The following is a 21,776-nucleotide window of genomic DNA, read 5'->3' on the forward strand; positions in this document are numbered from 1 at the left end:
CTTCAAACCCAAAGGAAGCACAATGCTTCTATTTCCAGGAAAAGGGGCACTGGAAGCGAAGCTGCCCCAAATATTTGCAAGATGTAAAGGATGGGAAGCTTAAACCGACCCATGCAGGTATTTATACAATATTGTCTAATAACTCATCTAATGCTAATTCTTGGGTGGTTGATACAGGTTGTGGTATTCACATTTGTAATGATTTGCAGGGCCTAAGAAGAAGTGAGCAAGTGGAGCACGGGAAGATAAACTTAGTCATGGGCAACATGAAAGCATCACCTGTCACCAAGATAGGAGTTTATTCTTTATTGCTTAGTAATGGGTTAATATTAGATTTGAATAAATGTTGTTACTCGCCGGAAATAGCGAGAAATATTATATCTTTTCGTCGCTTGTACAAACAAGGTTTTACATTTGCATTTGATAATAATAATGGTGCTATTAATGTTTATCATAATGATGTATTTTACTTTAAAGCATTACCTTGTGATGGTGTATATGAAGCTGTGAATGTTGTAGAAAATTTAGGAAATAATGTGTTGTATATTGATTCTACAGATAGCTTGGATAAAGCATCCTTATGGCATTGTCATGTTGGACATGTTAACAAGAAACGCATGGGCCAACTCCAAAAGGCTGGAGTCTTGGAATCATTTGACCTCAAGTCAGATGATAGTTGCGAATCTTGTTTGCTTGGAAAAATGACAAAGTCACCCTTCACAGGTACTTGTGATAGGAGTGAAGGTTTGTTGGACCTTGTACACACGGATATGTGTGGGCCCTTTAGAGTGGCTACAAGGGATGCTAATCGCTATTATGTGACTTTTACTGATGATTACAGTAGATATGGATATATTTACTTAACCAAGCATAAGTCAGAAACCTTTGAAAAATTCAAAGAGTTTAAGCAGGAAGTTGAGAATCAATTGGGCAGGAACATCAAGATGCTTCGATCCGATCAGGGAGGAGAGTATCTTAGCATTGAGTTCCTTGACTATCTTAAGGAATGTGGGATTGTCTCACAATTGACACCTCCTAGGACACCACAGCTGAATGGTGTGGTTGATAGGCGCAATCGAACCTTGTTGGATATGGTCCGTTCCATGATGAGTCGAGCTTCATTACCAATCTCTTTCTGGGGGTATGCCTTAGAGACTGCCACCCATATCCTTAATCTAGTCCCTACTAAATAGGTTTCTAAAACACCTCATGAGATGTGGACTGGGAAAGTGCCCAATTTGGACCACATCAAGATTTGGGGTTGTGAAGCTTTTGTGCGGCGTGAGACTCATGACAAGCTTGAACCCCGCAGCGAGAGGTGTATTTTCATCGGCTACCCACAGAGATCCTTTGGTTACCTCTTCTACAGACCCAGTGATAATGTGGTCTTTGTAGCAAGAAGAAGAGTCTTTCGTGAGAGACAATTTATAAGCCAAGGGGACAGTGGGAGGCAAATTGACCTTGAAGAGCTTCAAGAGTCAAGTGGTGAAGGAACCTCAAATACTGTCAGCCAACCTGAGGAGGAAACTCCTGTTGAGCCGATAGATGAGTCTGTACCTCCAAGACGATCCACTAGGGTGAGGAACACGCCTGAATTTTATTATGGTTATCACATCTCCACTGAAGGTGATACATTTATCAGTGATAGTACATTGATAGATTTGGATGAACCTAATAATTATAAGGAAGCCATGGCAGGCCCTGAGTCTGCAAAATGGAAGGAGGCTATGGACAGTGAGATTCAGTCCATGTATGACAATCAAGTTTGTAACTTGGTTGATAATGTACCCGGTCGTAAGACAGTAGGGTGCAAATGGATCTTCAAGAAGTAGACCGACATGGATGGGAAGGTACACACTTACAAAGCGCTACTGGTTGCAAAAGTATTTACTCAAATTTCGGGAGTTGACTATGATGAGACCTTATCGCCAGTAGCAAAGATTAAGTCTCTTAGGGTGTTATTAGCCATAGCTGCATCTCATGATTATGAAATATGACAAATGGATGTCAAAACCGCTTTCCTTAATGGGAAGTTGGCTAAGGATGTTTACATGGCTCATCCAGAGGGTTTTGTCGATCCAAAATACCCTAATAGAGTGTGTAAGCTTCAGAAATCCATTTATGTATTGAAACAAGCGTCTCGCAGACGGAATCTTTGCTTTGATGAGAAGGTCAGAGAGTTTGGCTTCTCTAGAAGTGAGGATGAGTCCTGCGTGTATGTTAGGGCCAGTGGGAGCATAGTAAGCTTTTTGGTGTTGTATGTGGATGACATACTTCTCATAGGAAATGACATCCCAACTTTCAAAGAGGTTAAGTCTTGGCTTGGGAAGTGTTTCACTATGAAGGACCTTGGGGAAGCTGCCTGTATCCTAGGGATAAGGATATTAAGAGACAGGAGTAAGAGACTAATTAGACTTAGTCAGAGTACCTATGTGGATAAGGTACTGAAGAGGTTCAGTATGCAAGATTCCAAGAAAGGAGAATTACCAATCCAGAGTAATGCCAAGCTAAGTAAGACTCAGAGTCTGAGTACAGAGGCTGAGATAGCTGAAATGAGTAATATACCATATGCTTCCGCCATGGGCTCGATCATGTATGCAATGACTTGTAATCGCCTTGATGTGGCCTTTGCTTTGAGCATGGTCAGTAGATATCAAGGGAACCCTAGCAAGGCACACTAGACAGCGGTAAAGAACATTCTCAAGTATCTACGGAGGACTAAGGACTGGGTCCTTACCCTCAGAGGCAATGATGACTTGAGAGTGGAAGGATATAGTGATGCTAGCTTTCAGACTGATAGGGTTAATTTCCGCTCTCAGTCGGGCTGGGTCTTTATCCTAAATGGAGGAGCAATTACTTGGAAAAGCTCCAAGCAGGAGACCGTAGCTGATTCAACTTGTGAATCAGAGTACATAGCAGCAAGTGGGACAGCAAAAGAGGCGATACGGCTAAAGAACTTTATCGGAGACCTTGGAGTTGTACCAACTATAAAGGAGCCAATGGAACTTTTCTGTGACAGCGAAAGTGCGGTTGCTTTGGCTAAAGAACCAAGAGATCATGGGAGATCTAGGCACACTGACAGAAAATACCATTTCATCAGACATAGAATAGAAGAAGGACTCCTCGTGGCAAAGAGGGTATCATTAGATGAGAACCTAGCAAATCCCCTCACGAAAGGACTGAGTAGGGTTAAGCATTTACAGCATGCGAGGCGCATTGGGCTGAAGGATGATATTAGTTTCAATAATTTGATTTCTGAAACTTGTAAAATGTAATTGACATTTGATGATTAAATAAAAGTTTTTATTTATTTATGAGTAAAAGTGTTACTATCTTGTGTTGATCGTTTACTATGTTTCAATTTTGCATATTTTGACTTCTAGAATAAGTATATTATTATTCAAACCATCCACAATCAGTCAAACTTTGAAAGTAGGTATTGATTTAAGACTGTCATGAATTTGGATTGTATGATTTGTCTAAAGTGCTTTAGACATAGCAATGGTTGCTACAACATTCATGAGTACTCATAAGGCCTGAGTATAGGATTCAACCCACGCTCACTTACATCACTTCATGGAATTTATCTTGAGTGATCGTGAGACGGTAATATCATATAAATCTTCAAACCTAGAGATATGAGTTGTTGACTATGAGTTGGTTATCCATTGACTATATGAAAGCGCATTCATAACTCGATGTTATAAAACGTGCTTTTGTGTATAATTCAACAAGTAGTCAGTACAAGCATATTACTCGAAGTTTATCTATTCCTTCTAGAAATAGAAGCGATATATGGGCCCCTCGATGATTTGGTTTTGACTTATGTACCGGGCTTGGTCAGAACCTAATTGATGTGTTCAATTTAGTTCTATGTCGAAACAAATCAGAGATCAAGAAACAAATGCTGGACAATAAGTAAGACCATGTTCCATGTGTTTTTCCGGCTGATATCTTGAGAGTAGAGGATTATATGATCACTTATCTTAAATGGCACATCATCATCATCTTAGTTCCGAGAGACTTTGAAAGAGCTACGATTACTAGTTAGATTTTGAAGTCATATATGCAGATAGAGTTATTAGACTTATCCAAGTGGGAGACTGTTGGATATAGTGTCTAAGTCCATAACTTTATTTGGAATGTACTTGACCCCACTTGGCATGGTCCATTTGGGTTTCATGGCATTGCAATACTTGGATAGACAAAATGAGAAAAACTACACTTGTGATTATTACTATATTATAAGTTCTAATTTATTAATAATAGTATTATATAATTAGTATTGATCAAGTATTAATCTAGTATTAATTTGGTGATCAAAGTGATACTAATTAAATACATAGGGTTGATTATGACAATCCTCAATTCTTTTATGGTGGATTAATGATCCATGGTTTATGGTTTTGGTTATAACCATATGGATCTCCATGGATAGTCCATGGGAGTTACAAACCCATGGGTCATGAGAAATGGAGAGTCATGACAATTAACAGTATACCTGAGAAAAACCTAATTGTGACAACACTATAAAAGGAACCCTTTGGCTGGCAAAATCAGCTACCTAGAGTTCTTGTGAGGGCATAACTGATTCTTGAGTGTAGAAGTATTTTCTCAAGTTATTCAAGTTTTGTGGTGTTATGTGAAGCATTTGAGGCACAACATTTTGGGTGTTAGGCTCACAAAGTCTTGAAGGAGTCCAAGCAACAACAAGGTATGTATTTCTACTAGTTTTTATGTTTTATATATTCCCCATGCCATGCTAGTTAGGAAATAACCTTGAAAAAGAAATTTGAATGTATATAGAGAAAACATAGATTCAAGATTATTAGGGTTGCATGTACACTTAGGAAGTGTTAGAATGCTCAAAACCCATCAGCTACCTCCCCTTTCATACACGACCACCAGTAACTCAATTTCAAATCCTGATACATCTTGGTGGCTCCCGGGAGTATAGAAAAACGAGACTTATGAACATCCTCCAACACTATCTGCGTTATCCCACCAGAAACTGGAACCCATACCTGACCACACTGGGTGAATAACCCTCGAATGTTGGTGAAAAACCTGTCGATCTCTCCCCTGATCCTTTCCTGCTTCCAGTTCTCCTTCCTAACTCCCTTTGCATGTGTCTCTGATCAGACATAAAAGTAGAGAATCAACGAATATCCTCATACACATTTCTCCAACTAAAGATCAAACCAACTTGCGGCTCATGGCATCCTCTACCACATTCGATTTACCTGGATGGTAAAGGATCTTGCAATCATAATCCCCGAACACGTCCAGCCATTTGCACTGCCTCATATTCAGGTTCAACTGGTCCATTAGATATCGTAAACTCTTGTAATATGTGTAAATAGTACAACCAACCCCATAAAGATAATATCTCCAAATCTTGAGGGCAAACACCATTGCCCCCAACTCCAGGTCATGAGTAGGATATCACGCCTCATGCGGCCTCAGCTGCCGAGATGCATAAGTAATCACTCATCCTCTCTACATTAGAGGATCACCCCAAACTAGTGATGGATGCATCACAGAATACTACAAAATCCTCAACACACTTTGGAAGAGTAAACACTGGGGCCTCGCATAACCTCTGTCGCAGCGACTCAAGATCAACCTGCTGCTCGGGATCCCATCGAAAATCAACTCTCTTCTTCTTCATAAGATTGAGAGGTATTGCGGTCTTGGAGAAGTCTTGAATAAATCTCCGATAATATCCCACCAAACCCAAGAAACTCCTGATCTCTAAGGGGGATTTCAGAACCTCCCACTACATCACAACCTTGATCTTGGTCGGATCGACCAAAATTCCATCATGGTTAATGAGATGTCCCAGGAACTAGACCTCTCGTAACCAAAATTCACATTTTGAGAACTTGGCATACAATCGTTCCCACCTCAATACTCCCAAAAGCTCTCGAAGGTGCTCCTCGTGCTGCTCTTTGGTCTTGGAATACACCAAGATATCATCAATGAACACCATAAAAAATCGGTCAAGCATCGGCCTTTACACCCGATTCACCAAATCCATAAACATTGCATGTGCATTGGTTAGCCCAAATGGTATCACCACTAACTCGTAATGCTCATAACAAGTCCAGAATATGCTCTTCCCATGTCATCCTTTCTCATCCTCACCTGATGATACCCCGACATCAACTCGATCTTAGAGAACCAAGATGCACCCTGTAGCTGATCAAAGAGGCCATCAATCCACGGAAGGGGATAAAGGTTGTTCACCGTTAACTTGTTTAACTCTTGGTAACTAACGCACATCTCGTGTGAACCCGCCTTTTTCTTGACGAACATTATTGGTGCTCCCTACGACGAACTGTTGGTCTGGTGAACTAATTTCCTAACAGCTCCTGAAGTTGAGAGGAAAACTCCTACATCTCGGGAGGCTCCAAGCGGTATGGCACCTTGGCAACCAGATCCGCACCTGGCACTAGAGTAATCATGAACTTAACCTGTCTCTCGAGAGGCACACCGGGTAGCTCCTCCGGGAACACATCGGCAAATTCCCTAACAACTGGTACATCACATAAGCAAGGTAACCCACACAACCATGCTGAATATACTATCGATCCCTGGCTGCCAAACACAACCCTGAACCAACCCTGGTACCCTCTCCATAGATAACTAGTTCTCCATCACTAGGGGTTCGAACTACCACTCACTGACCCTGACAATCGATCATGGCACCAAACCTGTTCAGCAAATCCATCCCCACTAGCACACACACATTCCTAATGGAGATACGGAGCAAATTAGTCAGATAAGGCACCCCGAAAATATCCAATACACAACCCTGATACACTCTGGATGTAGAAACCCCATGTTCATTGGTGATAGAAACCATCAACAGGCACTCAAATTCACTAAGAGGCATGCCAAGATCCCTACTAAAAGATCGAGACACAACGGACTGACTCAAGACCGAGTCAAATAACACAGGAGTAGGAAAAGAGTGCACTAAGAACGCACCTCTTAGAAGCATACACATAAGCATACCATAAAAATAATCGGTAGAACAATAAATAGAAACATACTGGTAATGATTTTTGGTGTTGCTCTGGCCTCCTCGGTAGTGAGCAGAAAAGAATGACCCTGAGCCCTCAGGGGCTTCGCCCTCCCCTTGAGCCCATCGGTGATCCTCAAAGTGGATCGCGCCAGGGCCATCGCCAGCTTGGCGACGAGCAATGAGTAGTTGACCTACATATGGCCAACCTGATCACAGTGGTAGCAAATCCCGGTACATGAAACAGCGGCCAGCTGGCGACAATCCCTCGTATAGTTCCCCTCCTTGTCACATTTGTGGCATACAGAATATGCAGACAAAGACCCTCGTGAACCTTAAGGTACTTTCCACAAGTGTGGCCCCTCTGACCCCCAAACCTCACATCAGAGGCCTTAAACCACTTCGTTGAAGGCTACGACTGCACAGGGGCCTGCCTCTACTCCATCGTCTGGAGCTCCATCTTAATCTCACATCGCCTCGTGGCCTCCTAAAAATCAAGGAGTGATCCACAGCGCTGAGTAACCACAAACTGGAGGATGTCTGTCTTGAGCATGCCTAAGTACAAAAGTCATCTAAGCTTGCTTAGAAGTAGTAAATTCAAGGAAAAACATAGTTCCCTCTGTGAACATCTTGGTGATCTCGTCACCGACTTGGCCACCAGTTTCAGGTCCAAATACTCCTGGTGCATCCTCTCCCACTCCACCAATGGAACATATCTCGAGCGAAACATCTCAGTGAACTGATCCCATGATATTGAAACTTGCTTCTTTGGGGTATATAAACTAGTAACCAGCCTCCACCAATCCTTCGCTCTAGACCAAATAAGGTTTAGAGCACACTTAACCTTCTGGTCAGCTAGACAAGATCAGTTAAAGAAACATCCCTCATCATCTGATAGCCACCTCATGGAAATGATTAGATCCTAAACCCCTTCAAACATTGGTGGCTTTGTACTATCAAAGTCCCGATATTGAAAAGCTTTCCCAATGCCAATCCCGGCCGCAATGACGAACGCGGTAGCTACAACAACGACAGTCTTAGAAAGTGCAACATATCGGTCATTGAAGAAATCCATCATAGAGGTATTGATAGACTCAAACAGCTCCAGTATCTGCCCATGGACAATAGAAATAACCTCCTCACGAATCATCTGCCTAACTCGGTCCTTAGTCAATCCTGGCCTATCCTGGCCACCTGTCCCGATTCCTAATTTGGATCCTACCTCAAATCGCCTCGTAACTACCATATTGAAAATAAACCAGGGAGATATCAAATAACATGGATATCATATCATACGAGCCATATCCAACAAAACCCTAGGGGTTGTGACTTCCTTGATACACGTCTGGGTCCTGTGCTTCTGGTAGTACGGGCCCATACTACCTTCCAGGCCTACCCGTGTTTGTCTCAGAAGATTATCACAACAACCCTAACATCATTCACTATATTACACATACACCCTGTTCTCAATTCCTAGAGAAAGGCTAGACATCCCTCGACTGGTCGGCTGACCCCATATAACATATCTATGATACTTCCACCAACCCTGCAGCACTCGTGTATGCTAATCATAGATAACCTTGGATCCTATAGACAGTCGAATACTTGATTCTACCCAACGCCCACAACCAAACAAGGAATAGAAAATAAGGCTAAATCGAATATTCTCATGCTATAAAATCTTAGTTATGTATAATTTTGATACATACACTAAGTAACTATAGTAATGATGTCAATTTCATATTAGGAAGAATCCTAGGCTATCAGGCATCATATAATCAGACAATTTTATCATGTAATTCCTGAAGCTCCCAAGCCTATAACTAGCATGCTGTTCTACTTAACATAATAAAAGTTAATTGTGTGGTAACTTGGGGTATACTTACTGGCTCCAGCGGATCATACACACCGCATCCTTCGTTGGTTACTTTTGAAAACAATTTTTTAAATCATTTTGAAACCTTTGCAGACCCTTAGTTTCATTTTGCACTCTCATGAATGCTTATCCAATTCTCTGAAACTTTGGCTCTGATACCAACTTGTAACATCTCAAAAATCACAACAATTTTAAAACCCATGATCATAAAACGTCTATGTAACATCCTAAAAACAAGACCCAAAAATTTCACTTTTAATTTAATAAAAACAATATCCCGAAACATCATCATACATCCCAAGTGGAACAAATGTATCAATACATCACAAAATGTAAAAATTATCATGAAAATGCGGAACAATATCGCATGCGCACTGCAATTACCGCGAACTCTTTCCCTTTGCATTAGAAGTACCTGAAACATAAATTGAAAACCATAAGCATGAAACTTAGTGAGTTTCCCAAAAATACCACACACCACACATATCATGCATATAATGGGCCCCACCCTAACTCGCATAATGGGCCCCGCCAACTGAGTATAACGGGCCTTGCCCTAACTCATATAATGGGCCCTGGCCACTGAGTATAACGGGCCTCGCCCTAACTCGCACAATGGGCCCCGCGCATCATACAAAGATACAAGTATTACAAGTAATAGCATACAGATTATCCATTGGGCCCCACCCACTAAGCATACAAACACATACACATGAATGAGTCACGTAGAGATTGTTGGGGTTCGAAGTTTGTGAGATGTCGAAATTATCTTTGTTATTTGTAATGTCGAAATTTGGATTTTATTTTTCTTTTAAGGAATACTTTTGTAACAAAGCTTAGATTTTGAATTCCTTATAGTTTTGTGCTTTCAGTTTTCTATATAAATATTGGAAGGATACTTTAGAGGTTATATTTAGATCTCTTGTACTAAATCATTAGATACTATGATTTTGTTTGATTACTTGATTCAATCGGAACTACATTTGGTATCAAAGTAGGAGTCAAACTGTTTTGATCTAATTTTCTTCTGTTTCAAAAGTTTTTTGAATCTCATTCTAGATTCAAAAGTTTCAAAACTTTTGATCTAGAAAATCTTTGTAGATCTTCAGTTTTGATTTGATTCTGCATATCGATTGACAAATCGAGTGTTCGGTGTTCATTTGTTGTTTAATTTGTCGTGTTAATCTCAAATTTCTCAAGCTTTTCTCTGAAATTGTCTGTACATCAATGGAAAACTTCAACATGAATACCATGAATTCTTTCTCTCATTTTCTAGTTTCTTCAACTAAGATTCCTATGCTTATTCCAGAGAATTACGATCAATGGGCAGATCGAATGGTGGATTACTTGAATGGACTCGATGAAGAGCTATGGAAGTGCATTACTGATGATGTTCATCCACCTTCATCTATTCAAAGCTTTGGAAATTCTACATCAACTCAAAGTGTTACTGAACACATTGAAAGGCTATAGAAGAATGAGAAAAGGTGCATGAGACAGTTTCGTGGCGCTCTTCCTCCTGTGGTGTATAATTACGTTCGAACCTATAAAACCTCAAAACAAATCTGGAATACACTTCGAGGAAAAGTCTCGGGGTAGTGAGAAGACCAAAATCAGTTTAGTCAAGCAATGTCTAATGGAATTAAGGGAGTTTAAGCTAAAAGAGGGCAAGTCGATCGAATTGTACTATGATCGTCTAAATGATCTCATCTACAAGTGTAATAGGTATGGAATTACCAGGTCCACTATGGAATACAACTTTACTTTCATAATGGGACTTCACAAGGAATGGAGGAATGTGAGTTTGATGATGAAAACACAACAAACCTTCAACGTTTTTACTCATAATGATCTTTACTATCTGCTAAAAGCTCACGAAACCGAAGTAAATGAAATTGTTGAAGAGTCAAAGATCAATCTACGAGGTCCATTAGCATTGGTTTTGAAAGTATCAGGAAGAGTAGGTGAGATGGAAGATACCCAGAAGGAAAGTTTCGAAGATGAAGGTATTATCGCCAACTCTGATGACGAAGAGGTGGCTTTTTACTCCAAAAACAGAGTAAAGAAGTTTTATAAGAAGCCATTTAATGCAAAATCAAAAGTTGGTGAAATGAAGGGAAGTAACACTAGAAAATCTAGTGATGAGAAGAAATTTAAGAAGAAAGAGGTTAAGGGTGAAGATTCGAAACAAGAGAAAAAGCTAAAAGGTGATAATGTCATGGAGCAAATCACATGGACAATGATTACATGCTAAAGAAGAAAGAAGAAAAAATAAATAGGGTTAAGGATGAGGCATACTACTCCGAAAAGCTTGAAGAAGTGAGGGCAAGGTCGAAAAGGATGTCTTTGGTGGCAAGAGGAGAAGATGAGGATGAGGGCAAGTACCAAATATGGTCTTCTGGCTTTGATGATGAAGAGATGAGAAATCCGACACATGGAGCCATGTTTGCAAATTTTGAGGAGGATGAAGAAGAAAAGATTACTAGTCGTTGCTTTGTTTTGACATCAGCAGACAAAGAATCAATGACTTCGAAGGTACATTCTCTACTTTAATCCTTTAGTATTCCTTCAAGTGCTTATAATTCTATATTAACTGAGTTTGATGATGTTGTTACTTATGCTAATAATCTAGTGATCTCTGCTAGCAATGAGGCTAAAAAATATAGTACTCAGTTACTAGAAACATAAAGGATGGTGGAGGCAAAGAAGGCTAAAATAGATCATCTAGATTTGCAAAAAACGAACATCATGATTGATAGAGACAATTTGAATACAAATAATAGGATTTTGTTAAAACAAAGGAATATTTACTATAATTATGCTAAAATACTCTATTGTAAGTTGATTGAATTGCATCACTCAAGTGACATAAGTAAAGAACAACATAGGATACTTCTACCATACTTATCTTTCTAAAGGGAAAAAGTAGATGCAACTTCTTATGATTGTGAGATGACTATTTCTAACTTTGATAAAGTTCCCGATAATAGATATCCCTATGGAATATAGAAAATCGATGAACATCTAGATGCTAATGATCTTGTTGATATAGTTAATAAGACTTCGACTGTAAATGAACAAATCAGGATTTTGAAAAGACTGAGAATTCGACTTCTGAATCTCAAAACAACTTTCCTGATATCGAAGATGCCAATATTAGTAAAATTGAAGCAGAGGAAGTTGTCGACTGTTCTCAGTTATCTGTCATTAATGTCAAATCATTAGCTAAGGGTAACGAAAAATGTCATGATTCAAATATTAAAGTTGACAATGATCAACCCTCTACTGAGAATGTTTTTGACCCTGACCATGTGACCGTCAACGATAGTTAGACTGACAGTGATGATGATGATGATGTTTCGAAGGAAACAATAGATCCAAATGTTTCGAAAGAAATAAAAATTCCTCGAATTGTTAACGATCCGAAGTATGAAGAAACAAAGAAATTTGACAAAATCATGAAAGAAAAAGGTTCTCATTATCTTAAACCTAATTCAGTGGTTTATCCAAACTTCAATTGCATTGATAATGTTGTCTTTCCAAACCAAGTTTTTGTCACAAAGGGTAATGGAGATAGTGTGAAACCAGAGATAAACAAATTGGTTGAAGAGGAAAATAAGAATGCTTCAACTGAAGGATTTTTCTCAAATCAAAACAGCTTTGAGAACAATATTACCAAAAACTCATACACATTTCAAAGACAAAAGGCAAATCGAACTTGGGTGGTTAAAAATGAATCGTAAAAAGTTGAGAAACAAAAAGATTCAACAAAATTCACAAGAAAATGGGATTTCAATGAATATGTAACAACCGAAAATTTCCAACCAATTTAAACTTTTCAAAAATAACCCGTTTCCATTAAATTATTACAAAAAGGTTTTCAATACAATTTATTTAGAGTATTCCCAGAATCATATCACAACATAAACATGAGGAGCGGTACGATCATGCCTTCGCCTTGCCACGGTCTCCTGAAGAACCTGAAAAACATTAAACCACAACTGTAAGCCTGAAAGCTTAGCGAGATATCCCCAAAATACCAACCACATATACCATACACGCATAACATGCCATATCATATTCGGCCACAGAACAGCCATGCACTTCGGGTCTACTGTGTGACTAGTCCGCCGCACCGGCCAACAGTCCACCTGGTCCACCCTCCGAGTTTAGCCATATACTTCGAGTCTGCAGTGTGATTGGTCCGCTCACACCGGGCCTTCAATCCACCTGGTCCACTCTCTGAGTCTACAATATGACTGGTCTGCCCGCACCGGGCCTTCAATCGGCTTGGTCTGCTCTCCGAGCCTCGGCACGTCTGGTCCGCCCTCTTGGGGCCTACAGCCTATCGGGACTGCTCGCTGGGCCTTCGGGACAACCGGTCCGCCCTGGGTATCTTGGCCTACAACACAAAGCAGGACCCGCCTCAACCCAACTCTAGTCCAACCAACCATGTGCACATAAACATACAATCATAGATCAATTCACAATCAACAAGCCGATCTAACAGATCACATAACATATCATCATCCTAACCAGGATACCGACCTAACCGGTCACTAGCATAGTATCACGCTACATAACAGGATACCGACCTCAACCAGGTCTCTAACACATACCATCCTAGCTACCAGGATGCAAACATATCAAAGCAATAACATAGCAACAAATACCCGGATCTCAATCCGATAAAGGGCCGGCCTTGGTGCCTTAGACCCTGTTGATATAGTGAGGATAAATCACCTCGCAACTGCCGACTGAATAGATAAACCCGTGCTGCTCCGACCACTGATAAGATCTCCACCACTCGCCAACCACCAAAACACTGAACTCAAAACAATATCCAACAATTACAAAATGCCCTTGGAGAATAACTGGTCAACCCTTGGACAAATTCAAAGTCAAAGTCAACCCTGACTGACTCTACTCGCCGAGTCAACCCATTGACTCGCCGAGTCCACATACACAGAATTTCCCCCATCCGCAACTTAACTCGCCGAATCACCCCAAGACTCGCCGAGTCCAGCAACTTTGAGTCCTTTCTCACTCAACTCACCGAGTCATCCCTTGACTCACCGAGTCACAGCTCAACTAGAAGAAACTTGGACCTCACGACCAGACTCGCCGAGTCCAAGAACAGACTCACCGAGTCTAAGGCTATCTTCAACCTACTCGCCGAGTTGTTCTTCCAACTTGCCGAGTTCCAGTCCATCTTCAAGCAACTCGCCGAGTACACCTTTGTGACTCGCCGAGTGCCTCTAGATCTCATCCCAAACAGAACCTTCCAGGCCATGCAATTGATCCAAAACGTAGACCTAGCCTCCTACAACCCATCCATCACGTAAAGTGGTAAACTTTACGTGAATCCAAAGAGATCTAGGCATTTTACACTTTAGGGATAGGGTTTGGGACATGATGGCTTCACCAAACACTAAAGAACAGGGACTTTAATGCACTTAAGACCTCCTCCACTCCAGATCTGAGGTAGCAACCTCAGATCTACTCTTCAAACTCAAGATACCACAAGCTAAGCCTCCCATACATTCCAAGAATCATGAATCTAGAAGAATAACAGCCCAAGAACGAGATTATACCTTAAAAAGGAAGCCCCAACAGCAATGAAATCCGAATCCAAGCAAAGCCCCTTGCTCCAAGCCTCCTAACTCTCCAAGATCTTCCTCCAAATCTCTTTTCCAAGGTTCAATTGCACTCCAATCCTTCACACTCGCGTTTCTAGGGTTTTCTGGACTTAAGGGAAGGTAAGGAGGCTAGGGAGAGGGCATAATGTCCTTTATATAGGGCTCATCCTCCGAAATTAGGGTTTTCTCCACTCAGCACCAATTCGCCGAGTCCAGCCGCCGACTCGCCGAGTTGGCCACTTAACACGCGACCAAAATCGCGACCCTACTCGCCGAGTCCACTCGTGGACTTGCCGAGTTGCCCTTTCCAATTTACACTTTTAGCCCTTCAATTTTACTCTTGATATTTCGGGATGTTACAGAATAAGGCACGAAACAAGGCTTATTGGAATACTTATGTGTCTAAAAAGAAACAACAAAATTTATTCTTCCAAAATGTCTAAAAATAGAAAGTCTGAATCCGTTAAGACAAAATTACAAAATTCATTTTCTGGTGAAAAGAAATCAATGTGAAAACCTTCGAAATCACAAAAAAGATTTTTCTAAAGACAAGGAACAAGTTTTGAAACCAAACCAAAAATCAAATGTTCAAACTTCTTATCATGAGAATTATGTGAAAAGTCAACAAAAAGGTTTTATTAAGAACTCAAACAATCAAAGGTTTTCACAAAATAATTTTCAGAGAAGTGATTTTCGATCAAATGAACAAAAGAATTATCATCATGTTCCTTATTAGAATCAATTTTCAAATTCACAAATAGTTTTTCCAAAAAAGAATGTTGGATATCAAAGCCGATTTCCAAATCGTTATAATCCTCATGTTTCGACAAGAAAGCCAACAAGACATTTTGAGAAATTGAAAGTTTAAGGGAGGAGAAATGAATCTTTTCAGACTGATCAACCTCAATTTCAAAACCCACCTTCGAAACAAACCACAAAAGCAATGTTTGTGAAAGGAAAAACAGATGTGCAAAATATAAATCATTGGTTGGAAGGAAAGGGAAAGAGTTTTCATCTGGGAAATTCACTCAAGAACAGATTAAGGATGCATATGAGAACTATTTGAATGAATCTTCAAATGGAAGTTCTTCGTCAAAAGAATCAAATCCTTATGTTCAAAAATGGAGAGAAGTTTCGACATAAAAAGTCAGTAAGAGAGAACCTAAGAAGAATGAGGCGCACGTTGATGTTGAATTTAAATCTTCAGATGATTACATTTCGATACCCTTAAATAATGATGTGGATTTAATTGATAGTGTCAAAACTAAAGTTCAAAACTGGATAATTGGATCTTCGATACATCAAGCTTTTTATTCAAATATCCCAGGACCCAAACAACCTTGGGGACCTAAATTCTTTAAATTATTGCTTGTTTTGTGTATGCTATGGTGGCTGGCATTTACTATGATCTACTGGTGGATTATGCAACACAAATTTGGGATGAATTTATTAAAAGTATTGAACATACGATTGCTGTTGATGGGGTCTCGTGTGCTCAATACTGGAGTCGTATTCTTCTATGCGTCTATGATAAAGAGGGTGTTCAAGTGCCTGAAAATGAAGAAACTGTTGGGTTTCCTTTATATTAGTTTCCTAAAACTGTTGAAGATGATTCTGAACTTTTTCCAAGTATTGTTAGGATTCCAGATGTAATGCTTCGAATGGTTGATCCTATAAATCCTATCTTGGTTAATTACTTAACAATGATTAATCCAGATGTTGAAACTTCGGTGTTATTCACAAAGACAACTGAAGGTCCTTCCAAGAAAAGAAGAGGATCAAAGAAGGAAGCTCACTTAAGTCCTTCAAAAGCTAGTATGGTTGTAACAGAAGGGAAATCTCCAAACAAAGTCATTGTGAAAGTGAAGGCATCAAAGAAAAACTCAACGCTAATAGTCACTGATTTAGCTAATCCTTTGAAGGATGTAGTACCTTCGAAGACCGGGGTTCTCAAAAGACATAAGAAATGGGCTCACAAATCTCGTCATTCTCCTGATAGGTCTGGGAGTTTTTCACCATCATTTGATCGAAAACCCCAGGTTGGTCGAAAAGGGGTTCTCATTCGTGAAATACATGTCCCTATTTCTCCACAAACGAAGAAAAGGAGAGCAGAAGATATGGCGAAAAAGATCTCAAAGAAACAAAAGAAGCAAAGGAAATTGTTGTTACAAGAAGATTCAATTGATGAAGAAGTAATTCCTGAAACACCACTTGCAGATACAATATTGGGCCATTCTTCATGTGTGAGGGATTCTCCAATTAAGTCGACTTTCGAGGAGACTGGAAATCTTGATGGTTATGTGAAAACTTCTACAGTGGACATAACCATTAATCACGGTGAACAACCAAAGATTTAGACTCCTGAGCAGACAACGGTCATACCACTTGAGGTTTTGCATACCAAATTATTTAATGAGAAGGTTCGAATCTCCTGCATCTATGAAAACATAGGTGAAAATGACAACAAGGGTGATGGATTTTCGACAAATGAAGCCCAAGGTAACCCTTCCCTTGTCGTATCGTCTACTTTCGAAACCTCAAATATTGATACTTTAGTTTCAATACCACCATTAATTGTTCCCAGTACATCTCATATCCCTTTATCTACTGATTCTCCTACTTTCGATACAATTATGAAACAACCCATTACTTCCTTATCCCCATCACAATCTACAAAAGAACCCATAACAGTTCTTGATGAAGAAACTGGCGATTGCGGGTTTGTTGGTTCTTTTGCTGACATCAAGTTTGATCCCAAGGAGGAGACCATTCCCAACAACATGCTCATGTCTGGGAAACAGTTCAACATTTTAAATCGCAAGCTCAATTCTCTACTACAATTTCAAGTTGATGCATTTTCGGGTATTGAGGTGGATATTATGTTGAAAGCCCAAGAGCTTCATCTTCTCAACAAGATTCGTCAGTCTGACAAAAACAACGAATTACAGGTCAAGTCTCAATATGATACACTCAATGGTGAACTGAATGAATTGAAAACTGTTGCCAAACAATGACATGTTTTGTTTGTTAAGGATGTCAAAACTATTCGAGAAAATGTCAATCGAAAGCTTGAAGAATTAAGATCAAACTTAGCAAAGGAATTACAGGAAGTGACAAATAGCTACTCTTCAATTCTCGAGAAGGTGGACATTATTGTTGGGTCTGTAACTAAAATAGATCAATCTTACAGTTTTATGCTTCCGAAGATGGATGCACAGGCAGAATTGTGTAACGCCTGTGTTTCAGGTCTATGCAGTAGTAGATGATGTAATAGTGTAGGTCAACTATTTTAACTTTTTCTGAAGTAATAAAGATGAAATATTTGAGTATTATGTGAATTATGTGAGTTTATATGCTTGTTATTTATTTATATATTTATGATAAATAAAGGATAAATATAAGCATCAAAATTAAAGTGTTACATAAACCCGATATCTCTACATAAAGTTGTAGTGGTCGAAACAAGGATTATGGGGATATAAAGAATGCCGAAATCCGAGTTATAACGAAGTAGTTATGACCCGTCGAAGTTTAGCGACGGAACCGGCACGGCACCGGGAAGCGTAAATAGTGAATTTACGATAGAGCGATTTTTAGCCTTAGCGATCTAAACAAAAGTGATAGAATACTTTAAACCAAGAGTGTCCATAAAAAGAACGCCCAAATCTGACATCGTATGAGGAAGTTATGATTTTTCGAAGTTTCGACTTAGCAGTGTACAGCCCGGAGTTCGAATATTAGATCGAGTGGTTTTTAGCCGACACAACCAAAATGAGAATTGAAGAACTCGTTAATAGTAGCATAACGATAAAAAGACAGACGAAAACGGAAGTCGGATGAAGAAGTTATGAATTTTTAACGGACAAACCCTGTCCCGACTTGTTAAAATTTAACTTTTAAAATAAATCAAAATTAGTCGACAGAGTCTAAACGAAATTTGTATAGTACGTTCCCGCCTACGCGTGGATATAAAGAACGTCGAAAACGGAGCTTGTATGAGAAAGATATGAATTTTAGAAGTCGGGAAGCAAAATTGTGAATCTGCGAGAAGGTTGATGACGGGGCCGCATCTGCTCTGTTGCTTGTTGCCCAAGGCTTCGCTTCGGATCTTGACACGTCGCATCTCGGACGCCCAACGTTCACATCCGATGCCCCGCGTACGAGTACACCTCACGTACGAAGTCCCTACGTTGCGCAGTCTAGCCTTGCTCGGTTTAGAAGAGTCTACGTCGCCCCACCGAAGTCGCGCCATCTGTCACCTTATCTGAAGCTACGTCCAGCATAGCCTTTCTGAGCGCCCAACGTAAAGTCCGAACTTTGGGCCTATAAAAGGGGACCGAGGCTGCCATCTGTTTCACACCAAAATTCACTCTCTCTAGTTTCTTTTTCTCTTTAGGACCCCGAACCCCCCTAAACCCTAGGTAAACACCCTAGCACCCAAAGGAAGCCCCGAGGCTCCCGGTGTCCCAAGAAAAAGGATCTTTCGGTTCGGAAACGCTGCTCCAAGCAAATCCCGGTTTTCTATAAAACCCATTGTAAGTGAGCTATGCCTATGCTATTTTTAGTATAGGTTTTATTTAATTATAGTAACGTTATTAGAAACTTATAATGAGTACTTGGGCTATTATTATGGGCTATATAAATATTGTTTAATGTTATATATTAGTAATAATAGCTAAAATATTAATTAGCTACGGTTAACATTAGACTAAACCCTAGTGGTATTGATACTAGGTTTTGTCAAGGGAAATTGTTTAGAGATAACGAAGCGCCGTCCGAGTACCGAGTCACCACCTTAATAGGGGAGTGCATAGTTACTTTCATCTTACACATACATATGAAGTATTTTATTTAAATTATGTGTTGTGTGTGCATATTATCTGTATACTTGCTATCTATGCTGGATGAACAAATTTATACATGTTTTAAATCATTTAAACTGTATATGTATTTTATATCTACAAAATGTGTTGGTTAAACTTGGGTAGATGTAAGAGTTGTTGTGTGACAAAATAAAATAATGTGAGGCCTCGTTATAGATGTTATTGATGACCATTGACCCAGTTATCTAGCGGAGTATAGATGACAACCACAGACTATTGTAGACAGTCCAATGGAACACTAGCAGGCTCGCAACCTGTAGGTGATTATTTGAATTGTGTGCTCACCAGTAGTACTCTATCCGCCACATGGTTGCCTTATTTGACATGAATTGCTAAGGAATCCCTGAAGCATGTGTTGTCACCACGATGAAAGTCCTTAGACTAGGTCCCTTGTGTTGGATGTTTTAGGGACGTATAGTGAGGATAACGGGAACGGGTAATTGGGTTTGTTTGGTTTGATAAAGTTACTAAATTTATTTATTGTGGGTTGAAAACCCTATGTTCTCACCCGGATCCCAAGCCTGACCCACTCAGTTTCTTGTATAACAGGTAGTGGCGCATGAGCATAGATGTTTGGATGAGAGATAAGGGATTATAGGCCTGTAAATACGAAATAATGTAGTAAGGCTTATGTTGTACAGTTTATGGTTTTGATTTGTATCGAACATGACATCCCGAGTCTTTTAATGAAATACATTTCTACGGAAATGTTTTGATAAATCTTTATCATATTTTTTTTTGGGAACAAATTCCGCAACTCTTCTATTTAAAATGTTACTCTTAGTTTCAAATAAAGCATAAACAAAATCGGTCTTTTTTGGCTGTGAAAATGAGGATGTCATAGTTGGTATCGGAGCATTAGATTAAGCGAACTAGGAATTTGTAGGATTTCTAGGCTTAAACTTAGAATGCTAAGCGATGATTGTGAGATGTGAGCACTAGCTTCTTTTAGGAATTATTCCTAAAATACTTTTATGTGCTAAATGCTTTGTGCCTGATATGTTGCTATTTGTTCGGATCTATGGTCTATTGCCGACCGGATCTGGAAACCTTATGTATTTAGGATTCTAAACGTACGACTACGATACTAGAACTAACATGTAAATGTTTCAGAGGGATAAGGATGATTTAAATGACCATCTTAAATAAAGGTCTAAATTGACCTTATTCGGTGTATAAATCAAAATGGCGAGAACTCGTAGTGGAGCCGAGAATGCAAATGGAAACAGAAACCATCCTCCAATGATTGAACAAATACCGGTTGTGGTAGCCGCTCCTGAGCCATTAACAATGGCCGAAGTGCAAGCAATGATCCAGATGATGTTGCATCGTCAAATGGAGGAAACCAGACGTTTTCTCCAACAGAATCGAGAAGAAGCTACCATACCGATCAAACAACCCAAGTTGAACGAAACGCAGTATGAGGAGGGGAACTACAGTGGGATCGTTGGTCAAGTCAACCCCCCAATTGTTTGACAAAACAACCAAGATGACAGAGTCGAGAGGAATGGATGCAAGTACAAGGATTTTCTGACTTGCTAACCATCGACTTTCACTAGAAAGAAAGATCCGATCGGAGTCATGGATTGGATCTCGGAGATGGAATTAGCTTTCATGAAGTGTGGTTGCAGAGGCAAGATACAGACCACCTTTGCTGTACGTCAGTTCCAAGGAGGCGCTGTGCGTTGGTGCAATACCCTGGCGAAGTATCTAAGCCCCAATGAGCCCCTGCAACTGACATGGGCAGAGTTTTTGGTGCATATCAAACGAAAGTACTGCTCATCCAGAAACTTGCTTGAGTTAGAGAACCAAGTCCTAACCTTGAAGAAAGGAAGCATGTCGATTGATGAGTACACCAACAACTTCACATAGAAGATGGAGTTCGCCTTGCGTCTTGTTCCGGATGAGCTGACGGAAATCGACAAGTATGCAAAGGGACTTTCATGGGAGTACGCGGTGCCAGTGCGTCAAGCACCTACTATGGAGGAAGCTATCTAGGCTGCCAAGTCTGTGGAGGATATGATTAAGGGAAGAGCTACCAGCAAGGTTGAGGTTGGCGAGAAGAGGAAATTTGAAGGGTCTGCTAAACCCAACAATAAGAAGAGCAAGTTCTGTTCAAAGAAGTTCGGGGGAGGATGAAATGAATCGAAATGGTGCGAGAAGTGCAAGAAGAAGCACTCGAGGAAATGTAGCGAGGAAGTGACCTGCTACAAAATGTGCGAAGACGGGGCATTACGCTAATGAGTGCATTGCCAGTAAAAGGGTGTGCTACGAGTGCCGTCAGGAAGGACACATTGCAAGGGATTGCCCGAAGAAGAAAGAGGCGGCAAGGCCCAACATTCCACCAAAGC

Source organism: Lactuca sativa, chromosome 4, assembly GCF_002870075.4.
Source record: "Lactuca sativa cultivar Salinas chromosome 4, Lsat_Salinas_v11, whole genome shotgun sequence".
Lineage (NCBI taxonomy): Eukaryota > Viridiplantae > Streptophyta > Magnoliopsida > Asterales > Asteraceae > Lactuca > Lactuca sativa.